Source organism: Anabrus simplex, chromosome 2 (assembly GCF_040414725.1).
Source record: "Anabrus simplex isolate iqAnaSimp1 chromosome 2, ASM4041472v1, whole genome shotgun sequence".
Taxonomy (NCBI): Eukaryota; Metazoa; Arthropoda; class Insecta; order Orthoptera; family Tettigoniidae; genus Anabrus; species Anabrus simplex.
The window spans coordinates 340,821,860-340,837,758 of NC_090266.1; the positions used below are offsets into that span (position 1 = coordinate 340,821,860).

A 15,899-nucleotide genomic window follows, 5' to 3' on the forward strand; every position below is an offset into this window, starting at 1 on the left:
CAATCTGGCAACACTGTAACCATATGTAGGGTAACTACCGCTGTCAGCACGTTCTCGTCGTGCTGTACAGTTGGTGCAGAGGCTAGAGTTATTGGTTGGCATGCAGGAGGTCGATGGTTCGATCCTGGGATGAGGCACATTTTTTATTTGCTAATTTCCATCTGACATTACCTACTGTAATACAGTAAGACACCGTTTCTGAGGTCACATGCATCCTACATTGACAACATTTTGTAACGCTGAAACAACAAATACCTGGTTAGACTAATAAGAAATAGACAGCTGAAACAAACAGGTTTCGCATCTAGTAGATGAAGTGGTGCGAATAAATTCACGCCCACGACGTGCAAAGGGCGCCTTTCAAAGCTGACCAATGAAAACGACTGTTCGTCCATTTCTAGGATCGTAGTATGTAAGTGCAAATGGTTTCTAGAGGACCCACTGCAGTCGCTGTTGACGATTAAGATGTCAGATACCATACCACCTGGACTACATTTACGAAATAAAGAACAAACGCCTCAACCCAGGATCGACCACTCGACCTCCTGCATGCTAACCCAAAACTCTATCCACTGCACCAACTGTACAGTACGGCTAACTTCTGCTGACAGAGGTAATTACCCTGCATGTGGTTACGATGTTGCCAGATTGCTACTCTTCTGCCGGATATACTCGCAAGACGAAATTTTGTAAGAGACATTTTTTTATTGCTGGCATGTGAGGAGTCGCGCTGCGACGCCCGAGTGCGCGAATTACGCTTCACCCTGTATATAAGAAAACATAAAGGTCCAATGATACTGCCTTGAGGAATTTCCCTCTTAGTTATTACAAGGACAGATAAAGCTTCACCTCCTCTAATTCTCTGAGTTCTATTTTCTAGAAACAGAGCCACCCATTCAGTCACTCTTTTGTCAAGTCCAATTGCACTCATTTTTGCCCGTAGTCTCCCATGATTTACCCTATCAAATGCCTTAGACAGGTCAGTCGGGATGCAATCCAATTGACCTCCTGAATCCAGGATAGCTGCTATATCTTGCTGGAATCTACAAGTTGGGCTTCAGTGGATTAACCTTTCCTAAACCCAAACTGCCTTCTATCAAACCAGTTATTAATTTCGTAAACATGTCTTATATAATCAGAAAGCATGCTTTCCCAAAGCTTATATATAATGCATGTCAAACTGACTGGCCTGTAATTTCAGCTTTATGTCTGTCACCCTTTCCTTTATATACAGGGGCTACTATAGCAACTCTCCATTCATGTGGTAAAGTTCTTTCATGCAAACAATAATCAAACAAGAACTTCAGATATGGTACTATATCCCAACCCACTGTCTTTAGTATATCCCCCGAAACCTTATCAATTCCAGCTGCTTTTCTAGTTTTCAACTTTTGTATCTTACTTTAAATGTCATTGCTGTCATAGGTAAATTTTAATACTTCTTTAATATTAGTCACCTCCTCTATCTGGACATTATCCTTGTAACCAACAATCTTAACATACTGCTGACTGAATACTTCTGCCTTTTGAAGATCCTCACATACACACTCCCCCTGTGCAATAATGATTCCTGGAATGTCCTTCTTGGAACGTGTTTCTGCCTTAAAGTACCTATACATACTCTTCCATTTTTCACTAAAATTTGTGTGGCCGCCAATTATGCTTGCCATCATGTTATCCTTAGCTGACTTCTTTGCTAGATTCAATTTCCTAGTAAGTTCCTTCAATGTATTCTTACTTCCACAGCCATTTCTAACTCTATTTCCGCTCGATAGCTGCAAACGCTCAAGTGCGGCCAGTATCAAGTATTCGGGAGATAGTAGGTTCGAACCCCACTGTCGGCAGCCCTGAAATTGGTTTTCCGTGTTTTCCCATTTTCACACCAGGCAAATGCTGGGGCTGTACCTTAATTAAGGCCACGGTCGCTTTCTTCCCAGTTCTAGCCCTTTCCTGTTCCATCGTCACCATAAGACATATCTGTGTCCATTAGACGTAAATCCAATAGCATTCATCATTCGTTCATTATCATTATAGACCATTATGCCTTTCAGAGTTCAGTCTGCAAGCCTCTGTGAATTTACTAAAGGTCGCCACAATCCTCTATTTGCAACTAGTGCTGTGGCCTCATTTAGTTCTATACCTCTTATCTTTAAATCGTTAGAAACTGAGTCTAACCATCGCCATCTCGGTCTCCCTCTACTCCTCTTACCCTCTATGACAGAGTCCATTATTCTCCTAGGTAACCTGTCCTCCTCCATTCGTCTCACATGACCCCACCACCGAAGCCGGTTTATGCGTACAGCTTCATCCATCGAGTTCATTCCCAACTTAGTCTCTATTCCTTCGTTCCGAGTACCCTCCTGCCATTGTTACCACCTGCTCCCAGCAATCATTCTCGCTACTTTCATGTCTGTTACTTCTAACTTATGAATAAGATATCCTGAGTCAACCCAGCGTTCGCTCCCGTAAAGCAAAGTTGGTCTGCAAACGGATCAATGTAAAGATAGTTTCGTCCGGGAGCTGACTTCCTTCTTACAGAACACTGCAACTGCGTGCTCACTCTATTAGCTTTACTACATCTTGATTCAATCTCACTTGCTATATTACCATCCTGGGAGAACATACAACCTAAATACTTAAAATGTTCTACCTGTTCCAGCTTTGTATCGCCAATCTGACATTCAGTTCTGTTGAATTTCTTACCTAATGGCATCAATTTAGTCTTCGGGAGGCTAATTTTCATACCGTACTCATTGCACCTATTTTCAAGTTCCAAGATATTAGATTGCAGGCTTTCGGTACAATCTGCTATTAAGACCAAGTCGTCAGCATAGGCCAGACTGCTTACTATATTTCCACCTAACTGAATCCCTCCCACTTTATACCTTTCAGCAGATGATCCATGTAAACTACGAACAGCAAAGGTGAAAGATTACAGCCTTGTCTAACCCCTGTAAGTACCCTGAACCAAGAACTCATTCTACCATCAATTCTCACTGCAGCCCAATTGTCAACATAAATGCCTTCGATTGATTTCAGTAATCTACCCTTAATTCCATAGTCCCCTAGTATGGCGAACAACTTTTCTCTGGTTACCCTGTCATATGTTTTCTCTAGATCTACGAAACATAAACACAACTGTCTATTCCTCTCCTAACATTTTTGAATTACCTGGCGCATACTAAAAAGTTGATCCTGGCAGCCCCTCTGTGGTCTAAAACCACACTGGTTTTCATCCAAATTCCTCTCAACCACTGATCGCACCCTCCCTTCCAGGATGCCAGTGAATACTTTGCCTGTTACACTAATCAATGACGTACCTCGATAATTGTTGCAATCCTTCCTGTCCCCTTGCTTGTAGATAGGTGCAATTACTGCTTTTGTCCAATCTGCCTTACCAACACTCCACCCTAATTTTACTACTCTATGAAGCCATTTCATCCCTGCCTTCCCACTATACTTCACCATTTCAGGTCTAATTTCATCTATTCCTGCTGCTTTATGACAATGGAGTTTATTTACCATCCTTTCCACTTCCTCGAGCGAAATTTCACCGACATCATATTCCTCCTCCCCATGAGCTTGGCTGTTCGCAACACCACCAGGATGATTTCCTTTAACATTGAGAAGAAGTTCAAAATATTCCCTCCACCTGTCCAGTGATTCCCTGGGATCTGATATGAGATCACCTGAATCACTCAAAGCACTGTTCATTTCCTTTTTCCCTCCCTTCCTAAGATTCTTTATTACTGTCCAGAAAGGTTTCCCTGCTTCTTGACCTAGCCTTTCCAGGTTATTACCAAAATCTTCCCATGACTTCTTTTTGGATTCAACAACTATTTGTTTCGCTCTGTTTCTTTCATTTACATACAATTCTCTGTCTGCATCGGCTCTTGTTTGGAGCCATTTCTGATAAGCCTTCTTTTTACGTCTACAAGCTGTTCTCACTTCATCATTCCACCAAGATGTTCGCTTTTTCCCGTCTTTACACACAGTCATTCCTAGGCATTCCCTTGCTGTTTCTATTACATCATCCCTGTATGCCACCCATTCTCTTGCTATATCCTTAACCTGCTTACTGTCCACTGTGTGAAACTTCTCACTAATCATATCCATGTACTTCTGTCTAATTTCCTCGTTCTGGAGATTTTCTACCCTTATTCGTTAGCAGACAGATTTCCCATTCTCTACCCTAGGCCTATAGATACTTAGTTCACTACAGATCAGATAGTGGTCTGTATCATCGAAAAATTCCCGAAAAACCCGTACATTCCTAACAGACTTCCTGAATTCGAAGTCGGTTAAGATATAGTCTATTATGGATCTGGTACCCCTAGCCTCCCATGTGTAGCGGTGAATAGCATTACGCTTGAAGAATGTATTTGGAACTGCTAAACCCATACTAGCACAGAAGTCCCGCAAATGCTTCCCATTCCCATTAGCTTCCATATTTTTCCCACACTTACCAATCACCCTTTCGTATCCTTCAGTTCTATTTCCAACTCTCGCCTTGAAATCGCCCATTAGCACTATTCTATCCTTGCTGTTGACCCTGACTACGACGTCGCTCAATGCCTCATGAAGCTTGTCAACTTCATCCTCATTTGCACCCTCACATGGTGAATATACTGAGACAATTCTCGTCCTAATTTCTCCAACTGACAAATCTACCCACATCACTCGCTCATTTACGTGCCTAACAGAATCTATGTTGCGTGCAATGGTATTCCTGATAAAAAGCCCTACCCCATACTCTACTATTCCCTTTCTAACACCCGTCAAGTACACTTTATAATCTCCTATCTCTTCCTCGTTATCTTCCCTTACCCGAATATCACTTACTCCTATCACATCCAGATGCATCCTCTTTGCTGACTCAGCCAATTCTACTTTCTTTCTTCCCTAAGCCCCATTAATATTGATATCTCTCCATCGAATTCCATTTCGTTTGCCAAGTTAAAGAAACTCTATTTCTTTCCAACCTGCACCTCCTTCTTAGTCTATTTCTTCTTCTTTTTCTTCTTCCCATGGCACTACAGCCCTTGAAGGGCCTTGGCCTACCAAGCGACCGCTGCTCAACCCGAAGGCCTGCAGATTACGAGGTGTCGTGTGGTCAGCACAACGAATCCTCTCGGCCGTTTTTTTTTATTTGCTTTACGTCGCACCGACACAGATAGGTCTTATGGCGACGAAGGTATAGGAAAGGCCTAGGAAGTGTAAGTAAGCGGCCGTGGCCTTAATTAAGGTTCAGCCCCGGCATTTGCCTGGTGTGAAAATGGGAAACCACGGAAAACTATCTTCAGGGCTGCCGACAGTGGGGCTCGAACCCACTATCTCCCGATTACTGGATACTGGTCGCACTTAAGCGACTGCAGCTATCGAGCTCGGTTCGGCCGTTATTCTCGGCTTTCGAGACCAGTCTTAGTCTCGTTACTTCCCTGTTATAATATAGTGGATCTTTACCATTCCTTACCACCTTTAAAGGTATAAACCTATTTTCACATTCCTCAACAACTGCTTTAAACCCATCCCAGAGTCTGTTTCCTTTTTTATTTACCATTTTCCACCGATCATTCTGTGCATAACGATTAATCTCGAAGATATTATTTTAATTTAACAGACGCAGAAAGCCAATATTATTTTGCTGAAGCTGATAAAGATGAGAGAGAGAAACAGAGAGAGAAAGAGAGAGAGAGAGAGAGAGCAGTCAATATTTTTACAACTTGCTTCACGTCGCACCGACGCAGATAGGTCTTATGGCGGACGATGGGATAGGAAAGAGCCAGGAATGGGAAGGAAGCGGCCGTGGACTTAATTAAGGTACAGCCTCAGCATTTACCTGGTGTTAAAATGGGAAACCACGGAAAACCATCTTCAGGGCTGCCGACAGTGGGTTTCGAACCCACTATCTCCCGAATACTGGATACTGGCCGCACTTAAGCGACTGCAACTATCGAGCTCGGTAGGAAGCAGTTCAATAACCCTTTAGTTACAATGTCTGTGTTTCTACTTGATGGTGAATTATAGCTTGAGTTTGGGGCGTACTTCATACTTATGACTCGTGAATATGTAGTCCACTACACTGCTGAGATATGGGCCCATGAATTGGTATAACTCTTATGTGACGCTATAGAAAATGGGGCTCATCATGAGACGCGAAGTGTAACGGTTAGCGTTATTAGCTGCAGTCCTCGGAAGCCTGCGTTCGATTCCTGGGACTGCCAGAAATTTAGGATCGGCAGGAGGGCTGCTACTGTATGTGGTTAAAAAGGTACATGCAGCTCATGACCATTTGGGGCGTGCTTGAAAATAGCTGGATCAATTTGGAACCTAGGCACTAATTTACATAATGATATGCGAGAAGCCTTTCAACCCACCAAGCCGGGCTGAGCGCGGCTCAGTCCGATGGTATTAGGTATTCAAATACTCTAGCCTCGTGTCGGTAGGCACTTGAAAGAACTCTTACGGGACACAATTTCGGCACCTCGGCGTCTCCTAAATCTGAAAATCTAACTACAAGATCAGTTTCAGTAGTTTGACTCCACTTGTGCTCTACGAAGAGAGGAGGAAAGAGACAAGCAACGTGGTATGCTTCAACCACGTGCTTTATATACTAATAATAACATTACTAATCCTCGGACCCTTTGATATAGTTGAGGATAAAATTTCGAAATCTTTCCACATTCCAGGAGTTGGAGAAAGAGGGCAGGGGGACGGGCCGGTAAGAAGTCGTAATAACAGTAATGGAAGTTGGTCCTTGTCCTTGATGTTCCTCTACCATATTCTTCGATTATATGCATGAGGTCAGTGGGACCAGTCGGACGAGTTTCCCCATCCCCCACCCCAGCCGTCCGATTCGCCTGACCCATTCTCGCACGCAGCCCGGCCGACTCAGTCTAAGCTCAGCGGCCGGTCTGCTCGTGTATTGGGTGAGTACTTCAAGCACCTGTTGTCACTCTTAGCAGAGTAATCTATATTTCATTGGCGACTCCTCCCAAGTGGACAAACGCGTTTCATTTACATCGCCGATCGTTGTTGGCTGGTAGCTTGGTGAAGGGCATTTCTGCTTATCATTCCAGCAGACTGTGCTTTGTTCTAACTACAAGACCAGTTACAATATTGTTTGACTCCACTTGTGTTCTACGAAGAGAGGAGGAAAGAGACAGGCCGTGTGGTCTGCTTCAACCACGTGCTCTATTCTGAAACGGAGATCGTGAGTTCGAAACTGGATCTGTGCAATAATTGACCAGTGCCCGCATTGATAAGATGAGGGTGGAAACATTCTACCTCACGCAGAATAAAAATGTATCCTGCTATCCTGCGCAATTCTAAGTGGATCGTCAAGGTTTATATATACTAGATTAAAGATGTTACGTTTTTGAAGTGATCTGTGTTGAATTCCTTTCCGGTGGACCCTAATCTTTTAACTTCGCCCTACGCTAGTTGTGTGATACGTTTTTCAAAACCGTTTCTGTCTGACAACCACGATCATTTCATTTAACCACCATCCTTCCGGTTAGGGTGACTAAGGCTAGCAAAGTTCGTCTAGGGTTAATCGGCATATTTTACGTTGGATTACCCCAATAAACTCTACTCTTCTTTAGAATCTTTTGTTTTAGGAAGTGTGTAGTATAGAAAACCATAGCCTTCGTAAAATGTATAGAACACGGCCTATTTAGACACGGAAATGGAACAGAAATAACAGGAATTCGAGAATGAAGCATGCTGAGTCCTTCCCAGTCCTGTGCCTCAGAAGACCCCTGATCACAGTCGTTAAAAGTACATATATATATATTCAATTTGCTTTACGCCGCACAGACGCAGATGGGTCTTATGACAACGATGGGATAGGAAAAGCCTAGGAGTGGGAAGGAAGCGGGCGTGGCCTTAATTAAAGTACAGCTTTGCTTGGTATGATAATAGGAAACCACGGAAAACCGTCTTCAGGATTGCCGACAGTGAGTTTCGAACCCACTATCTCCACCGCACAGCCAACTCGCCCGGTTGTAATTATTATTATTATTATTATTATTATTAGACGTTCGTGCGTACATGCATTCAGCCATGGAAGTGGATATTAAACGTGTCATTACATCTAATGACATGAGTCATTTCCATTTCAATGCCATTAAGTGCTGATCAATTGAACCGGGATTACATCCCACAATCTCCGACTCAGAAAGGAAGCGCCAGTCAACTGACACTGACTGAGTAAAATAATGCTTTATTATTATTATTAAGCATTATTATTATTATTATTATTATTATTATTATTATTATTATTATTATTGAAGAGTATATTAAATAAAGAGAAGGCGCTTTTCAAATGTGGTGTTACGAAAGAATGCTGAAGGTAAGATGAGTAGATCGAATCAGGAATGAAATTGGCGAAATTTAACCAGAAGAGGAGAGAATGATAGGACACATCTTAAGACAACCATGACTTGTTCAGTTGGTTTTTAATTAAATTAATGTTATTGGATTTATTCCTACTAACTAAATATTTATGATTTTCGGAGGCGCCGAGGGGCCGGAATTTAGTCCAGCGGGAGTTCTTTTACGTAGCAGTAAATCTACCGACACGAGGCTGACGTATTTGAGCGCCTTCAGATACCACCGGACTGAGCCAGGATCGAACCTGCCAAGTTGGGGTTAGAAGGCCAGCGCCTCAACCGTCTGAGCCACTCGGCCCGGCCAGTTGGTATCTGAGGGCGTGCAGGGGGTAGACCATGGTGTGAATATGACAAACAGATTAATAATTACGTAGAAATGAAAGGTTAGCACAAGATAGGGTGGCATGAAGTCTGCATCAATCCAATCTATGTACTGATGATCCAAACAACAACAACAACAACAACAACAACAACAACAACAACAACAAGAACAGCAACAACAACAACAACAACATTCCTGTCCTTTGTCACAATTTATTAGGGCCTGTACGTAACGTCGATTTTATTTACTTATTTATTTATTCCTGACTTACATTTGTGGAGAAGTTACGGCTCACGGCGCTTTCTAACACTTAACCACTTTAAATAATATAATTTTAAAATTTAAACATAAACGTAAGACAGTAATTCTACAAAAAATAATACTACTGACAGATACGGTTAATACAAATAATAAAATAGGAAATATAATAATAATGCCTCTGTGGTGTAGTGGTTAGCGTGATTAGCTGCCACCCCCGGAGGCCCGGGTTCGATTCCCGGCTCTGCCACGAAATTTGAAAAGTGGTACGAGGGCTGGAACGGGGTCCACTCAGCCTCGGGAGGTCAACTGAGTAGAGGTGGGTTCGATTCCCACCTCAGCCATCCTGGAAGTGGTTTTCCGTGGTTTCCCACTTCTCCTCCAGGCGAATGCCGGGATGGTACCTAACTTAAGGCCACGGCCGCTTCCTTCCCTCTTCCTTGTCTATCCCTTCCAGTCTTCCCATCTCTCCACAAGGCCCCTGTTCAGCATAGCAGGTGAGGCCGCCTGGGCGAGGTACTGGTCATACTCCCCAGTTGTATCCCCCGACCAAGAGTCTGAATCTCCAGGACACTGCCCTTGAGGCGGTAGAGGTGGGATCCCTCGCTCAGTCCGAGGGAAAAAACCTAACCTGGAGGGTAACCAGATGATGATGATGATGATGAAATATAATAATAATAATAATAATAATAATAATAATAACTGAAGTGTATAATATATAAAAGAAAATATAATAATAATAACAGTAAGTACAAAATAGATAAAAGAAAAGCCATTCACACGACATACACACGATGACTCACACAACTCATTTATAAGTGCCCGGGAAAAACTTTCGGTAGTCAGATTTGAATTTATGAGAGGAAGTATAGTGCTGAATGTCCGTGAGGGTGTATTTCAGAGTCGTGATGCAGTAACTTTTTTTTTTTGCTAGGGGCTTTACGTCGCACCGACACAGATAGGTCTTATGGCGACGATGGGATAGGAAAGGCTTAGGAGTTGGAAGGAAGCGGCCGTCGCCTTAATTAAGGTACAGCCCCAGCATTTGCCTGGTGTGAAAATGGGAAACCACGGAAAACCATTTTCAGGGCTGCCGATAGTGGGATTCGAACCTACTATCTCCCGGATGCAAGCTCACAGCCGCGCGCTTCTACGCGCACGGCCAACTCGCCCGGTGATGCAGTAACTAGAAAAGAGTGATTGTAGGATTTCGTTCGATTTAGTGGAATTTCAAGTTGGGAACCAGAGCGTGTACTAATTTCATGGAATGAGGAAAGGAAAGGAAAATTAGAATATACAGTAGGTAAGTTCGTCGAAAGCAATTGGTAAACAAGTGGCATTCGGTGAAAATTCCTTCGTTCGATTATGCGTAGCCATTCCAATGTTTTGAAATATGTTGTAACATGAGCGTCATGTCGCAGTTGGAAGGCGTATCTTATGCATGAATTTTGTGTTGTGTTCGTTAAAGTCGCGAAGCTTTTAGTCCAGTTTTATGGCCGGATGCCTGTCCTGTCGTCAACCGTATCTGGGAGGATACATTCACTATTGCAGTGTTTCTATGGTGGTAGATGTTAAGAGGAGTGCATTAAGATGAATACAAACACCCAATCCACGAGCCCGAGAAATTAACTATACGCGCTTAAAATCTCCGGCCCAACCGGTAATCGAACGCGGTGCCGAAGGCTATTATTATTATTATTATTATTATTATTATTATTATTATTATTATTATTATTATTATTATTATTATTATTATTATTATTATTATTATTATTATTATTATTATTATTATTATTATTATTATTATGTCCGCCTCCGTAGCGTAACGGTTAGTGTTATTAGCTGCCGTCCTCGGGGGTCCGGGTTCGATTCCCGGTACTGCCAGAAATTTAAGACTGGCAGGAGGGCTGGTATGTGGTTCAAATGGTACACGCAGCTCACCTCCAATGGGGGTGTGCCTGAAAAGAGCTGCACCACCTCGGGATGAGGACACGAGTTTACTTTTACTTATTATTATTATTATTACTTAGAAGAATTTTTACCGACCAAGGGTTGTTGAGTGTGTTAAAGTGTTGGTCATTGTGGTAGTACAACGGATTCAGGAGTCGGCTGGATTCTATACTTACCTTTGGTCATTCTTGAAATATTTTCTATAGAGTCTCCCCCCCCCCCCCCCCCGCCCTATCTACATCAGGAAACTTTATTTTAGATCTCAGTGACGAAGTGATCTATCGATCTCGCGCACGCGCCTACTGTTTAGAGATACCTATTTAGTTGTCCGACTCCTTGAATGAATGGTCAGTGTTGAGGCATTCGGTTCAGAGGGTCCCGGGTTCGATTTCCGGCCGGGTCGGGGATTTTTTTCCTAGTTGCTTTACGTCGCACCGACACAGATAGGTCTTATGGCGACGATGGGACAGGGAAGGGCTGGGAGTGGGAAGGAAGCGGCCGTGGCCTTAATTAAGGTACAGCCCCAGCATTTGCCTGGTGTGAAAGTGGGAAACCACGGAAAACCATCTTCAGGGCTGCCGACAGTGGGGTTCGAACCTACTATCTCCCGAATACTGGATATTGGCCACACTTAAGCGACTGCAGCTATCGAGCTCGGTAGGTCGGGGATTTTAATCGCGTGTGATTAATTATTCTGGCTCGGGGACTAGGTGTTTGTGTTGGTCCCAACACTTTCATCTTCATTTAGAGACAACGCACTACAATACCAACCACCAAAGAAACAGGCAATGGCTATTACATCCCTCCATATAAAGTTGGCGTCAGGAAGGGCATTCGGCTATAAAACAGGGCCAAATCGTCATGTGCGACATAGTTCACACCAGTGACCCCACAGCGTGCGAAAAGCGGTAGAAGAAGGTGAAGAAGAGATTCATATTTAGTTGAAGTTTAGGTCGTTTACAGAAGAGCACGCAGTGAAGTACAAAAGTCAGTATTGAGTTTTGTATCCACTAAAGCCTGTGAACTGGAAAAGCGAAAAGCAAGCACGCTTGTACAATAGTTATGAGTGACTGTTGATATATAGACTTGAATATATGTGGCATGGGAACCACAGAGACATGCCATTTCATTTCAAAAATTCCACAAGCATTGGCCAGGATTCGACCCACGGCCACCTTAGTGAGAAGCCAGTGAATATGTCACTTAGTTGTCAGGTCTCTGTAAATACGTGACGTCACTTCAGTGGCATGTTCACTAATGTAGCTAATGTTACATTAAATAATGAACAGTTCTTAAATCTCGCAAGGAACTGCTTCATCTAGGGCAAAAATGAACCTGGATGTTGAGTCTTCATGGGATTTGTCACTGAAAGCAAGTTTTGGTCCAGGACGGTCCTATGGAGAACTGAAAGAACTTGGTTACTGCCGTCCATGCCAGGCACTGTTCATGTTGTCCGACTCGTTGGCTGAATGGTGAGCGTACTGGCCTTCGGTTCAGAGGGTCCCGGGTTTGATTCCCGGCCGAGTCAGAGATTTTAACCTTCATTGGTTAATTCAAATGGCTCAAGGGCTGCGTGTTTGTGCTGTCCCCAACATCCCTGTAACTCACACTCGACACATGACACTATCCTCCACCACAATAACACGTAGATACCTACACATGGCAGATGCTAACCACCCTCATCGGAGGGTCTCCCTTACAAGGGCTCCACTAGGCTAGAAATAGCCACACGAAATTATTATTACTGCTCATGTTACGCAGGCTACTGTGCGCGCGAGTTTCTTATGGCAACGTGTTTCTTTTTTTTTTTTACAATTGGCTTTACGTCACACCGACACAAATAGGCCTTATGGCGACGATGGGACAGGAAAGGGCTAGGTGTAGGGAAGAAGCGGCCGTGGCCTTTATCAGCCTAGTGCAGCCCCAGCATTTTTCTGGTATGAAAATGGGAAAACACGGGAAACCATCTTCAGGGCTGCCGACATTAGGGTTTGAATCCACTATCTCCGGAATGCAAGCCCACAGCTGCGCGCCCCTAAACCGCACGGCCAGCTCGCACGGTGGCAAAGTGTTGACGGGGAAGGGAGGAGAGCGCCTCTTGAGCGTTCATTTCTGCAGTCATGCCAACCAAAGAGAAATGAAATAAATGGTGAAATGGAGTAAAGCGAACTCAGAACAATAGCTCATAAATGCATGTTTAATGTCTGACTAACACATCGAAGATTTTCGGCTACGCAAGGTTAGGAGAGGAAGCCGCCGTGGCCCTAAGGTACAGCCTGGTGTAAAAATGGGAAACCACGGAAAAACAGTTTCAGGACTGCCTACGGTGGGATTCGAACCAACCATATCCCAAATGCAAGCTCACAGCTATGTGTGGCTCTAACCGCACGGCCAGCTCGCTCGGTACATGCATGTTTACTTCATACATACACGTGAAGAGATACCTAAGGACATAGAAATTAAAATTAAAAGAGGCATATTTTAAAAAGTGCGTTGCTTTGCGGTCCCGAGAAAAAGTTTGCAATAACGTGACAAAAATATACGCAGAAATCGTAATTGCGCGCTATAATGTTATATTTCTCATGTTCATCGAGTTCCTAAAAAATACTAACTTTTTCTTCCTACTTGCTTTACGTGGTAGCGACACAGATAGGTCTTACGGCGACGATGGGACAGGAAAGGGCTAGGAGTGGGAAGGAATCGGCCGTGGCCTTAATTACTGTACAGCCCCAGCATTTGCCTGGTGTGAAAATGGGAAACCACGGAAAACCATCTTCAGGGCTGCCGACAGTGGGGTTCGAACCTACTGTCTCCCGAATACTGGGTACTGGCCGCACTTAAGTGACTGCAGCTATCAAGCTCGGTAAAAAGAAAATACTAACAAATCGAGGTATTAGACATATGCAAGTCTAATTAATTATGGGGAAAACTTCTTCTACATGGTAATGCATTTGGTTCCTATGTTTACTAAAATGAAACATTTGTTCAAAAATGACAATTTCATACTTCTCTGCTATATTCCTTATTTTACTTTAACAAGGATGCTTCTTGCACCTCTTGTTGAATACTGTATCTAAGATGCTGAAACCATCTTTATTAGTCAGTAATGGAAAATAAGCTAAGTGACAAACGATAGCATTGCTCAATCATTATCGCGGTATATTTTTTTGAGATGTCGTTGTTCGCTGATATGAGACGCACAAAACGATCTCATCCTGCTTGTATGTATGTTTAGTCATCAGCCCGAAGGCTGGTTGGATCCTCAACAGCTCCGCCATCAGCTGTCATAGATGGCCTAGGCATCACTGGAGAGGCGTACTAGGGATATGAGGAGTGAGGTAGTTTCCCGTTGCTTTCCTCACTGAGCCAGAAGTTGCTATTACATATCAGTCTGCCAAGCCCACTGAAATGCATGCACCAATCGACCCTATGAGCAATAGTTTCACACCATTTCATAGCAGGGACTGGCTGCATAAGGAATGGCATTACTAGCATCGCTCATACCTCAGTCACTTTCATATTGTCAAAGCCAAGTATACGACAAAGACAGATCAATGAAAGTAACAAAATTGCTCTAGCCTATACTAGTGCACTGTAAACACTAGGTCTTGCCAGCATCCTGCTTATAATGTGTTTTAACTTATAAGCAGCAACTCGTTCTATACACTTACTGAGTGGGGGCATCAAATGACGCAATCTGCTTTACGTCACACCGACGCAGAGAGGTGTTATGGCGACGATGGGATAGGAAAGGGCTGGGAGTGGGAAGGAAGCGACCGTGCTGGTAATTAAGGTACAGTCCCAGCATTTGCGTGATGTGAAAATGGGAAACCATAGAAAACCATCTTCAGGGTTGCCGACAGTGAGGTTCCAGCCCACTGTCTCCCGAATACAACCTGATGGCTAAGTGACACAAACCGCACTTTTTCAAAGTCAAAGCTCCTGAGATGTGATGCGGTTGTACTGTAGGAGTACCTCTCCGAGGACGAGTTCGGAGCTCCTGAGATGTGATGCGGTTGTACTGTAGGAGTACCTCTCCGAGGACGAGTTCGGAGCTCCTGAGATGTGATGCGGTTGTACTGTAGGAGTACCTCTCCGAGGACGAGTTCGGAGCTCCTGAGATGTGATGCGGTTGTACTGTAGGAGTACCTCTCCGAGGACGAGTTCGGAGCTCCTGAGATGTGATGCGGTTGTACTGTAGGAGTACCTCTCCGAGGACGAGTTCGGAGCTCCTGAGATGTGATGCGGTTGTACAGTAGGAGTACCCACTCCGAGGACGAGTTCGGAGCTCCTGAGATGTGATGCCGTTGGTGTTGCTTCACCCATAGTGATTATCTAGTTCACTTAATTACTACCGGGCGAGGTGACCGTGCGATTAGGGGCGTGCAGCTGTGGGCTTGCATTCGGGAGATAGTGGGTTCGAATCCCTCTGTCGACAGCCCTGAAAATGGTTTTCCGTGCTTTGCCATTTTCACACCAGAAAAATGCTGCGGCTGTATCGTAATTAAGGCCACGGCCACTTCGTTCCTACTCCTAGATCTTTCCTTTCCCATCGTTGCCATAAGACCTACCTGCGTCGGTGCGACGTGAAGCAACTTGTAAGAATAAGCTTAATCACTGCAAATGAAGTACAGAGAACAAGATATCAACACTAGAACACAGCACACTAATATGGAAAGTATGAGAAAAGGGAACATTTTGTAATAAACCCATGAGATGTGAGGGCGGTCGAAGGGCACTTCAAGTTCCAAAGTTGCTAGCTCTGCATTCAACGTTGACCGAATATTTGTGAGGACTAGGGAAATGAGCCATCAAGGAAACTTACGTGGGTAGTACACACTGAAGAGGATGTCTTGAAGCCCTATAATCACGCCCTTGGGCCACGACTAGCAGGACCTACTTAACACAAATCTAAAAGTACAGGTTCAAATGCCAGCGGGCACCTTCCAGCTCTTCCGCCATTGTACACTGCAGTA

General features: G+C 43.9%; 1 protein-coding gene across 1 annotated transcript in view; it reads left to right on the forward strand.

Annotated features, from left to right (window-relative positions):
• The first annotated feature begins 6,910 nt into the window (after positions 1–6,910).
• Positions 6,911–15,899, forward strand: part of LOC136862815 (uncharacterized) — a 107,304-nt gene continuing 98,315 nt past the window's right edge. The window contains exon 1 of the mRNA XM_067139077.2: positions 6,911–6,929. The gene's annotated coding sequence lies outside the window, so the exon portion shown is untranslated. The remainder of the gene's footprint in view (positions 6,930–15,899) is intronic.